General features: G+C 42.9%; 1 pseudogene; it reads left to right on the forward strand.

Moving 5' to 3' along the window:
- Positions 1 to 323: 323 nt before the first annotated feature.
- Positions 324 to 5,456, forward strand: LOC130844702 (proteasome subunit alpha type-2-like; annotated as a pseudogene).
- The last annotated feature ends 7,020 nt before the right edge of the window (positions 5,457 to 12,476 follow it).

The raw sequence follows: 12,476 nt of genomic DNA on the forward strand, positions 1-12,476 counted from the left end.
ACTTCGTCCCTGTAATCATTTTTAATTCTGCATGAATCAACAGATTTGCAACCATGAACCAAGTTCAATATTAATCACTCCTATGGTTGTAAATGATGCAAATGAATCTTTGAAAGCTCCAGAAAGCCAGTGTCCACTGTGGTAAGTAGAAAATTAAAACCAAAAGGTACTTTAGAGATTATCTAACACCTCATTTAATAGAAGGAAGAAGGAGGCAAAAAAGGGGAAATGACTTTTACCCAAGTTTACACTTGTTTGGGGCAGGGCCAGGTTTAAAATTCAGGTCCCCTGACACCTAGTCCAGTGGACATCCCTCATAGGAAATGCCAAAGACCGAGGTTCTTGGTAAAGCTGAATCCCCTCGTTATGACCAAGGTGAGCCTGAAATAATTCAACAAGAAAACACTGTGGGAGATAAGGGAAGCATCTAAGAAGATAGGAGACAGAAAACGTATTCATGACAACAAGGAACATGAACAGTGTGCTATAGAACTAGCCCCTGGGGGTTTGGATCAAATCAAAGGAAACTTCCCCAAAGGGGAAAATACATTTTATTGTATTTATCTACCACCTTAAAATATACATATATTTTAATGGTTTTACAAAGGACACGTATAGCATAAGAATTGTGTGTGTGTGTGTGTGTGTGTGTGTGTGTGTGTGTGTGTGTGTGTGTGTACGTTTTCAATAGCACTTGTCAGGGGTTGTCATATTATTAAAAAGAAACATCTTCATTGTAAATAAACTTTTTTTAAGGCAGAGATAACTACTCTTAAATTTTAATATATTTCTTTCTATCCATCTTTATATGTAAATGTGCTCTTTTGTTTTTAATTGGGATCACTTGGTACATATTGTTTTGTATTTTGCTTTTCTTAATTTATCTTGAGAGTTCTCCCATGGAATTGAAGAGTCTTGAAAACTCTTGAGATTCCATTAAATGAAAGTAATATAAATTATTTCACATTTTACATATTGTTAAACATTAAATTATACATTTTTCATTATAAAAAATAATGCTGTGATCATATGATTCTTAAAGTAAGATTTGAAAAATAATGGTCACGGATAAGATTCAACAACTGATGTCAAGACAATAATTAGCCACCTGGGACTCCCTAGGTGGCGCAGTGGTTAAGAATCTGCCTGCCAATGCAGGGGACACAGGTTCGATCCCTGCTGCAGGAAGATCCCACATGCCATGGAGCAACTAAGCCTGTGTGCCACAACTGTTGTGCCTGTGTGCCACAACTACTGAAGCCCACACGCCTAGAGCCCATGCTCCACAACAAGAGAAGCCACTGCAATGAAGAGCCCATGCACCACAATGAAGAGTAGCCCCCACTCAATGCAGCTAGAGAAAGCCCGTGTGCAACAATGAAGACCTAATGCAGCCAATAAATAAATAAATTTAAAAAAAAATTAGCCACCTGGATAAAAACTGAGTTGCCCTCATTCCTCATTATATACGAGCATAAATTCCAAATGGCTCAAAGATTGAAATGTTAAAATACTAAATCATAAAAATATTAAAGGGAAACATAAGGAAAATGTTTTCTGGCCTCGGAGAGAAGAACTTTTAATTATGACAAACAATTCAGGATACATAAAATTAAGCGTTGATAAATGTAATCACATAAAAATAAGAAAAACTCTCCATGGCACTAAAAAGAGAAAAGTCAAATACAAGTGACTAACTGGAAAAAAAAAAAAAAGGCTTGCAACACACATCACAAAGGGCTATTTTCTCTCTCATATGTAGAGACCTCCTATAAATCATTAAGGAAAAGACTAACAAGACAAATGGACAAATGATATGAAAAAATAGTTCACAGAAAAGGAAATACAAATGTCTCTAACTCATATAAAAAAGATGCTCAATCTCACTCATAAGGAGAGAAATACTAAGGTAAAAATGTTCACATATCAGTTTAACAAAAATCTAAAAGTTTGATAATGCCTTATCTGGCTACAGTGCAATGGGCACTTTACTACATTGGCAGTAGGAGTGTGAATTGGTACAGTCTCTATAGAGGGCATTTGGTCAGTATCTATCTAATTATAAATGCATAGATCCTTTACCCAACAATCATCTTTTCAGAGATTTATCCTAGAGATCCACTTGTACATGTATAATAAGAGGTATGTATGAGGTTGCTCATTGTAGCATTGTCTGTAACAGCAAAATAAGGGAAAAACCTAAATGTCCATCAATAGGAGGCCTGTTAAATAAAATACGATATATACAATGGAACAGTATAACCCTGAAAAAAAAAATGAGGAAGCTCTTTGTAGATGAAGAGAATATCTCCAAATACATTGCTAAGTAAAAAAATAATGAAGTAAGGCATAGAATGGTAGAATCTGGCACGATACATGCTAAAGTTTGTGCAAAAGGGGTATATGTATACACACACATATACATTAATATATTATACATATACATATATACATATATTAATATATATGTGTCGGATATTACAGGCATAAAAACTCTCTGGAGCAAAAAGTAAGAAATATTACCCATGAAACCTACTGGGGAATGGTGAGAACTTGGTAGATAGGGTTGGGAAGGGATCTTTTCGCTGTATATCTTTCTATGCATTTTGATGTTTGAACCACTTGAAGGTATTACTCATTCCAGAACAGAACAAACATGTCCATGTAACCAAAAAGCTGGGAAACGGACTTGCAGTTCGTATGACAGAAACTGCTCATATCCACATTGTATAAAGAGATTTTTTTTTAATGAACATCTTAGAAAAATGAACAAAGGATATACACAGATGATTTTTTTCAATCTCAATAGAAATATTTTTCAACATTTACTCTTAGCAAACAAATGCAAATGAAAGAAAAAGATAGTATAATTAAATCATTCACCTTGGGCAAAGATTTTTTAAAATAATAATACCCAATATTATTAATTAGTGCAGGTCAGGGACACAAACCCCCATTCTTGGTGGGATATTAATTGGTACAGTTTCTTCAGAAGGCAATTCAGCAACCAATATGTGTCAAAAGTGTGAAAATTGGGACTTCCCTGGTGGCACAGTGGTTAAGAATCCATCTGCCAATGCAGGGGATACAGGTTTGATCCCTGGGCCAGGAAGATCCCACATGCCTCGGAGCAACTAAGCCCCTGCGCCACAACTACTGAGCCTGCGCCCTACAGCCTGTGAGCCACAACTATTGAGCCTGAGTGCAACAACTACTGAAGCCCACAAGCCTAGAGCCTGTGCTCTGCAGCAAGAGAAACCACTGCACTAAGACTGCTCGCCGCAACGAAGGGTAGCCCCCACTTGCTGCAACTAGAGAAAGCCCGCGCAGCAACTAAGACCCAACACAGCCAATAAATAAATAAATAAATAAATAAATAAATATGTGGGGGGAGAAGTGTCAAAATTACCATAACCTTTGGCAAAGTAATTCCACATCCAAGAAAGACTTCTGTGATAATCACTCCAGTCAGAACAAAGGCGCAGACTGCAATGCCCCCAGTGTGGTGCAGCCCAGACAGAGTGGTGGTGAGTGTGCCCTGAGGGGGCCCCTAGGCAGATCCCTGGCAGGAGCAGAGAACGCCCAAGACAGCTGACGTCGGGTCTCCTCAAGAAGTCTTGTTCTTGATGACCAGCTAGAAACCTGGAAGCCCATGCTTTGCTGCCATCTAGTGCTTTCCAAGTAACTGCACCCAGCCGGGGAGGAAAATTGTCGCCTCCATCAAATAACTTACCAAGGGGCCCTCTCCTCTTTTTTTTTTGTGCCGTGCCGTGCAGCTTGCGGGATCTCAGTTCCCCGACCAGGGATGGAACCCAGGCCACGGCAGTGAAAGCACTGAGTCCTAACCACTGGACAGCCAGGGAATTCTCTCTCTCCTCTATTTTTATTTAACAAACTCTAATAAAGCATTTACTATGTCCCAGGCATTGTGCTCAGCACTTACAAGCATTCCCTCTTTTTTTTTAATCAAATTCTTTTCAAATCTATCCCTTTTTTTAAAGTAATTTATTTATTTATTTAATTGGCTGTGTTGGGTCTTTTTTGCTGTGCGCAGGCTTTCCTTAGTTGCAGTGAGCGGGGGCTACTCTTCGTTGTGGTGCGTGGGCTTCTCATTGTCGTGGCTTCTCTTGTTGTGGAGCACGGGCTCTTGGTGCGTGGGCTTCAGTAGTTGCGGCACATGGGCTCAATAGTTGTGGATCACGGGCTCTAAAGCGCAGACTCAATAGTTGTGGCACATGGGCTTAGTTGCTCCGCAGCATGTGGGATCTTCCTGGAGCAGGGATCGAACCCATGTCCCCTGCACTGGCAGGCAGATTCTTAACCACTGAGCCACCTAGGAAGCTCCAAGCATTCCCTCTTAATCCTCATACTAGTCCTATGAAATAGGTTCTTTTATCATCCTCATTTTACAGATGAGGTAACTAAGGTACAGAGAGGTTAGGTAACTTGGCCAAAGTCACACAGTGGCTAAGAACAAGGTGGCATGTTGACAGCAGGGCCTGTGCTCTGAACCACCTCCCTTGTGAGGGTCAAAGTTCTGCGTGCTGCTAATAGGCCTCCCGGAGAACCTCATAGCCCACACTGCCACTGCTACCCTCCCCCTCCCCCTCCCCCATCTCTCCCAAACAAGTTCACTCAAGGACTGAGTTCACCTCTGCCCTATAGGCAGCCTAACGAGTGAGAGACAACCACTGGCTCAGGCGAGATCCAGTGGGTTCTTTAAAATTTTAATGATAGGGACTTCCCTAGTGACGCAGAGGTTAAGAATCTGCCTGCCGGCTGACTACATTCAGCCCGTCTGGTAAGCTTGTCCAGATTGAGTATGCTCTGGCTGCTGTAGCTGGAAGAGCCCCTTCAGTGGGAATTAAAGCTGCAAATGGTGTGGTCTCGACAACTGAGAAGAAACAGAAATCCACTTTGTATGACAAGAGACGTGTCCACAAAGTGGAATCGATCACCAAGCACACAGGTTTGGTGTAAGCGGCGTGGACCCAGATTATAGAGTGCTTGTGCACAGAACTCAAAAACTAGCTCAACAATGCTATCTCGTTTACCAAGAACCCATTCTCACAGCTCAGCTGGTCCAGAGGGTAGCCTCCGGGATGCAGGACTATATCCAGATAGGTGGTGTTCGTCCGTTTGGAGTTTCTTTACTTATTTGCGGTTGGAATGAGAGGCAACCATATTTGTTTCAGTCAGATCCATCGGGAGCTTACTTTGCCTGCAAAGCCACAGCAATGGGAAAGAACTAGGTGAATGGGAAAACTGTCCTTGAGAAAACATATCACGCAGACCTGGAACTTGAAGATGCCATTCGTACAGCCATATTAACGCTAAAGGAAAGCTTTGAAGGGCAGATGACAGAAGATGACATAGAAGTTGGAATCTGCAATGAAGCTGGATTTAGGAGGCTGACTCCAACCGAAGTTAAGGATTACCTGGCTGCCACTGCATAAGAATGAAGTGACCGAAAATCCAGAATTTCAGATGTCTCTACTTAAACATGTTTTTATTAATTTTTTTCTCAGTTTATTTATTTTTTGGGGGGGTGTACACCAAGTTCAATCATCTGTTTTTATACACATATCCCCGTATTCCCTCCCTCCCTTGACTCCCCCCCACCCTCCCCGTCCCAGTCCTCTAAGGCATCTTCCATCCTTGAGTTGGACTCCCTTTGTTATACAACAACTTCCCACTGGCTATCTATTTTACAGTTGGTAGTATATATATGTCTGTGCTACTCTCTCACTTCGTCTCAGCTTCCCCTTCACCCCCCGCCACCCCCAAACCTCGAGTTCTCCAGTCCATTCTCTGCATCTGCGTCCTTGTTCTTGTCTTGTCACTGAGTTCATCAGTACCATTTTTAGATTCCATATATGTGAGTTAGCATACAATATTTGTCTTTCTCTTTCTGACTTACTTCACTCTGTATGACAGACTCTAGGTCTATCCACCTCATTACATATAGCTCCATCTCATCCCTTTTTATAGCTGAGTAATATTCCATTGTATATATATGCCACATCTTCTGGATCCATTCATTTGTTGATGGGCATTTTGGTTGCTTCCATGTCCTGGCTATTGTAAATAGTGCTGCAATAAACATTATGGTACATGTTTTTTTGGGGATTATGGTTTTCTTTGGGTATATGCCCAGGAGTAGGATTACTGGATCATATGGTAGTTCTATTTGTAGTTTTTTAAGGAACCTCCACACTGTTTTCCATAGTGGCTGTACCAACTTACATTCCCACCAACAGTGCAGGAGAGTTCCCTTTTCTCCACACCCTCTCCAACATTGGTTGTTTCCAGATTTTGTGATGATGGCCATTCTGATCGGTGTGAGGTGATACCTCATTGTGGCTTTGACTTGCATTTCTCTGATGATCAGTGATGTTGAGCCTCTTTTCCTGTGTTTCTTGGCCATCTGTATGTCTTCTTTGGAGAAATGTCTATTTAGGTCTTCCGCCCATTTGTGAATTGGGTTATTTGCTTTTTTGGTATTAAGCTGCATGAGCTGCTTGTATAATTTGGAGGTTAATCCTTGGTCCGTTGTTTTGTAGGCAACTATTTTTTCCCATTCTGAGGGTAGCCTTCTAGTCTTGTTTATGGTTTCTTTTGCTGTGCAAAAGCGTTTGTTTCATTAAGTCCCATTTGTTTGTTCTTGATTTTATTTCCATTCTTCTAGGAGGTGGGTCAGAAAGGATCTTGCTTTGATGGATGTCATAGAATGTTCTGCCTATGTTTTCCTCTAGGAGTTTTATAGTGTCTGGCCTTACATGTAGGTCTTTAATCCATTTGGAGTTTATTTTTGTGTATGGTGTTAGGGAGTGTTCTAATTTCATTCTTTTACATGTTGCTGTCCAATTTTCCCAGCACCACTTATTGAAGAGGCTGTCTTTTTTCCATTGTATATTTGTGCCTCCTTTGTCAAAGATAAGGTGGCCATATGTGTTTGGGCTTACCTCTGAGTTCTCTATTCTATTCCATTGGTCTTCCTTTCTATTTTTGTGCCAGTACCATACTGTCTTGATCACTATGGCCTTGTAGTATAGTTTGAAGTCAGGAAGGCTGATTCCACCAACTCCATTTTTCCTTCTCAAGATTGCTTTGGCTATTCGGGGTCTTTTGCGTTTCCATACAAATCGTAAGATTTCTTGCTCTAGTTCTGTGAAAAATGCCATTGGTAATTTGATCAGGATTACATTGAATCTGTAAATTGCTTTGGGTAGTACAGTCATTTTCACTATGTTGATTCTTCCAATCCAGGAACATGGTATGTCCCTCCATCTGTTTGTGTCGTCTTTGATTTCTTTCATCAGTGTCTTAAAGTTTTCTGCATACAGATTTTTTGCCTCCTTAGGCACTTAAACATGTTTAAAGTATATTTTTGTTTTGCAGACTTTTTGCATACTTATTTCGACTTGGTTTGATGGACTGATGTTTTTAAAATGACACATAAATCATAATAAACCATTAAATTAAAAAAAATCCTCCTGCCAATGAGGGGACATGGGTTCAAGTCCTGGTCCAGGAGGATCCCACATGTTGTGGAGCAACTAAGCCCATGTGCCACAACTACTGAGCCTGCACTCTAGAGCCTGAGAGCCACAACTACTGAGCCTGCGTGCTACCGCTACTGAAGACCGAGCACCTAGAGCCCGTGTTCCACAAGAGAAGCCACCACAATGAGAAGCCCAAGCACTGCAACGAAGAGTAGCCCGCACTCTCCACAACTAGAGAAAGCCTGTGCGCAGCAACGAAAACCCAACGCAGCTAAAACTCAAATAAATAAGTAAATATTTAAAAATAATAATTCTTTAAAAAAATTTTAATTATAAAATACTTTATATATTAAAAAAGATGTAAAAAATAACATAACAGATACTCAGCACCCACCTGCACCCACTACTGTTTCTAGCAATGCTGTGTCAGTGATGAGATTATCCCTCACAGTTCACTGGCTTGTTTTCTATTGTTGTATTAACACATGAGGGGGACTCCCCTGGCAATCCAGTGGTAGACTTCACCTTCCAATGCAGGGGGTGAGGGTTTGATCCCTGATCAGGGAGCTAAGATCCCACATGCCTCTTGGCCAAAAAAACCAAAACATAAAAAAAAACAGAAGCAATATTGTAACATATTCAATAAATACTTTAAAAATGGTCCACATCAAGAAAAAATCTTTAAAAACAAACAAAACAAAAAAACACATGAGGGACACCGACTGGGCTATGAAAGCAATGCCACTGTTACAGCAATCCTTCCCCTTCCTGATAGCGCTCCCCCCCTAATTACAGTTAATTTTATCCTGCTGGAGACGTCTGTGCTTTGGGTCACATAGCAGTTGCTTCACAGTGGAGCTGACAAAGCTTCAGATTGTTCGTTACAGTCTAAGTAGATAGTGACTTCCACCCAACGCTGTGAACCCCTGGGCTCCGAGGAGTTCTTAAAGGAATGGGAAGCCCAAGGGCTCAGTTAGCATGATTTAGAGACCGGCATTATTGACTCCTTAGCAAATCCATGAAAGTCCTGGAGTCACTTGCAAAGTTTTATGTGAGTGCCTTTTTCTTCTAGGGAGAGGGTCCATTCCATATCTTTTATAAGATTTTTAAAGAGGTCTGAGACCTTCTGAAAAGGCTAAGAGTCATCCCTACAGATCAGGAGTTGGTAAATGACCCACAGGCCAAATCCAGCCCAATGCTGGCTTTGTACAACCCGCAAGCTAAGGATGGCTTTTATATTTTTAAGTGGTTGAAAAAAATCAAAAGAGGAATAATATTTCACGACATAAGAAATTCAAATCTGTGTCCATAAATAAAGTTTTCTGGGAACACAGCTACACTCATTTACATATTGTCATGGCTGCTTTTTGTGCTACAAAAGCAGAGTGGAATAGTTGCAACAGAGATGCAAAGCCAGAAAATTTACTATCTGTCCCTTCTCTGAAAAAAGTTGCTGACCCTACCAGAGATGGGACTAGATAACACATTTTGTGAATTTAGGGGTGTCTATTTTTCACTTGTATATAGACGCTGTTATGGTTGACAAAGTACAAATTCATTTAAATATAATATTAATGTAGTGGACATTAGTTGTCAGACTACATTAACCCTCTTGATGTATTTGGGCAATTCCTACCATGTGAGTCTTGCTGGGATAGTTGGCCTCCTCATACAGGCCAGACATTCCTTTCTCCCACCTCCCTGGCAGCCAGGGCATGGCCATGGGACTTGGGATCAACCCATGAGAGACCCTATCTAAGACTCTGTAGCTGGAGAGAGTCACACAAAATAGCAGGGATAGAAGAGATCATTCTGGCCATAGCAGAGACTACAGCAGTTACAGCTAATAACTTTGAGAAGCAGGAGAGCCAGCAGGATGCGGGTGCCTGCAGCAGTGACCCCTATCTGGTCGTACCATCAGTGGTTTCCTCACCAGACAGTCCCTTAAGGGATGATTTTGTCTTTGGTTCTCGTGGACCAGCTTCCATGTCTACCTGGCTAGGACAAGCTCAGACACTAGATTAGACAGCCTGCCTCCCTCACTGCCTGCAGGGGAGAGGGGCTGAAGGCGGAGGTCGATAAGTATGAACTCAAGGAAAACAGGCAGTGGCTGACCCATCTTTGTATCTTTAGCATCTAAGACAGTACTTGATATTTAAAAGGTGCTCACTAAACATCTGTTGGTGAGAGCACCAGTGAGTAAGTGCTTGAGATGGTGAGAGCATACACTAGGGATCTCTGACTTCAACTCCAGCCACCTGAAACTGGCAATGAGAGTTTCATGTATCAGGGTCCCATTAGAAGAAGATATAGACAGCCCTACTCTTTAAGCATTAGATAAGGCTTCCTGGGTTTCCCAGACCATCAAGGCTCCAGGGATGAGAAACGGTCAGTACTTGGGGATCAATGTGTATTTGACCTTGGTCTCTGAACCCGAGTCCACTCAGATGATGCTTGTCGTATCTTTTAGAAGCAGACAGATGGTCAAAAAGCCTGTGTGTGTGCACGTGTGTGCACTGGATGGGAGAATATGGGACAGGGTGTACACCAGGTACTATTAGCTCTTGCCCTGGATGGCAGATTTCCATGAAGCGGGAAACTTACTGTTGATCTTAAGGACCTTTCGTGGTGGATTTGTAATTTGGAAAGAATTGATATTTATTACTTATCAGCAATATTTATTACTTTTGGATCTATTTATATACGCTGGGTGACCGATTTTTAAAGATCTGGAAGAAAGAGAGGAGCCAATGAGAACTTTCATATCAAAAGATCAAGAATCGACAGTGACATTTCCATAAAGCTGGTGCTCCCATGCCACATGTCAGTGGTTTCTCTGACAGCGGCAATTCTTAACCATCTCAAGAAAGGAAGATCACCAGGATGAAGCTCTTCTGGGATATTCCCAGTGCAGAGCCTCAGCAGAAGCCAAGATGGTTTTAACAGGACTTCTATAACCAGTATGTTGTGTAAGAATTGATTTTATTTTTGTCCCCCACTAATCCTTTGAAACCTTGTTGAGAACACATGATCTTCCTCTGCCAGTAAGTGAAGACTTGGGCTGACACATGATTTCTGTTAAATTAAGTCATCTTGCCATTTTTAACCATACAATCTCATTGCACTGAAGTATCTAGTCACATCTAATAGGCAAAACTACAAACTGGGCATCAACTCTTTGCTAACTTGAGCTTGTTTCAGGTTTGAAACCTCCAGCGGAGCCATGGGATAGGGTCCTCTGCTCTCTCTTCCTTCCTCCTCTTCAGCTCCACCACTGCAGGAGCTGAGGCAGGGAGGAGAACTGGAGATGGGACAGTTCTTACTTAGCTGGTCAGCTTTGTGCTCCCTGCCTGGTGATTCGAGCTGACTCTTTCTCTTAGGTTGGCACTTTCAAAGATTACCAGATGCTTCCGCTGTGCCCCTTGACCCTGGCAGATGCATCTCCATCCTGACTGCTCACTTGCTGTCCTCTCCTCAGTCCCTAGGCACCAGGCAGTACATATCCAGACCCTTTATCTGAGGTTCCTTGGCCCTGCTGATGGCCCACTGAACAATGTCAAATACAACCCCACAGCGTGGCCCACAAGGAACATTCGTGCATCCCTTGCCACCAGGACTCTGTCACCACGGTAGTTAACCTTGCCTTTCCCTCACCTGCCGAGACCAGCTCGGTGACTCGAGGCGAGTGACGGGTGCCGCAAGCTTGAAGAAGACACAGACACAGACTCAAGAGAAAAGTGGGGCCGGGGGGCTCAAGACCTCTCGGATCAAGAGCCTTGCTGATTAATCCCACGTTGCTTTTATTGAGTTTTCGGCATAGTCTAAGGGTCTGACACTCCCAGGTTAATCCCATAAACAATCAAAGGCCTCACATGACTGGGGGCAATGATCTTTGTTTGCCTCCTGGGTCCTGATTTGAGCTGGGTGTGGAGAGCAAAGCAGCCCTGGGGGAAGGAGACCTCTCTCAGAAGGATTAAGGGTCTGTGCCCCACCCGTGTTGGCCCCTCTGTGACTGTGCCTGTCTTAGGTTGTTCCTCCCTTGAGGAATCTTACCCGTCTTTGGCTAACCAGTCATCCTCCAGGGCCAAACACGGTGATATTAGGAAGGCTCTATGCATCACCCCTGTTGGCCCCTCTGCGGCTGTTCCTGTCTTAGGTTGTTCCTCCTCTGAGGAATCTTACCCGTCTTTGGCTAACCAGCCATCCCTCAGGACCAAACAGGGTGATATTAGTCTCCATGCCCCGCACCCTCAGCTCCTCCACTGCTCAAGCAGGACATTCTGAATCCCATCGCTCGGCCCACATACTTCAACATTTTCAATGTTTCAAAAAGGTTCCAGAATGTCTTCCCACACTCACCCTCTAGATTTCCTGGACAGGGGTCAGGCCCCAGCCTTCAGCCCACTTCTACTTGCTTTCCCAGGCCTGAGTCAGGCACCGCTCTTCTGGGTCTCCCAACCACAGAGGACACATTTCCAAACTCTCTGAGTTGTCCCCTTGAAATTCCCCTCAGCAAATAGTGGTAGAAGTTGTCACCTCCTCACCCTTCCACCAAGATGGGGGTTGGAACTCAGCATAGAAACTGCGTTATCCAAAGACATTTCTTCATCAATCTTCTTAGCAAATCCTCTGTTCTCTCAAAACTCATATTCTCAAAGTGGATAAAGGGGTTCAAGAGCCAGGCAACAAGTTCTCACATCTTCCCCTTAGAATCCTCAATTAAATTTGAGGCAGAGGGATTTCCCCGGTAGCGCAGTGGTTAAGAATCCATCTGCCAATGCAGGGGCCATGGGATCAATTCCGGGTCCGGGAAGATCCCACATGTCAAGGAGCAACTAAGCCCCCACGCCACAATTACTGAGCCTGTGCTCTAGAGCCCAAGAGCCACAACTCCTGAGTTCACGTGCCACAACTACTGAAGCCCATGCACCTAGGGCCTGTGTTCCACAAGAGAAGCCACTGCAATGAGAA

This window comes from Hippopotamus amphibius, chromosome 2 (assembly GCF_030028045.1).
Source record: "Hippopotamus amphibius kiboko isolate mHipAmp2 chromosome 2, mHipAmp2.hap2, whole genome shotgun sequence".
Taxonomy (NCBI): Eukaryota; Metazoa; Chordata; class Mammalia; order Artiodactyla; family Hippopotamidae; genus Hippopotamus; species Hippopotamus amphibius.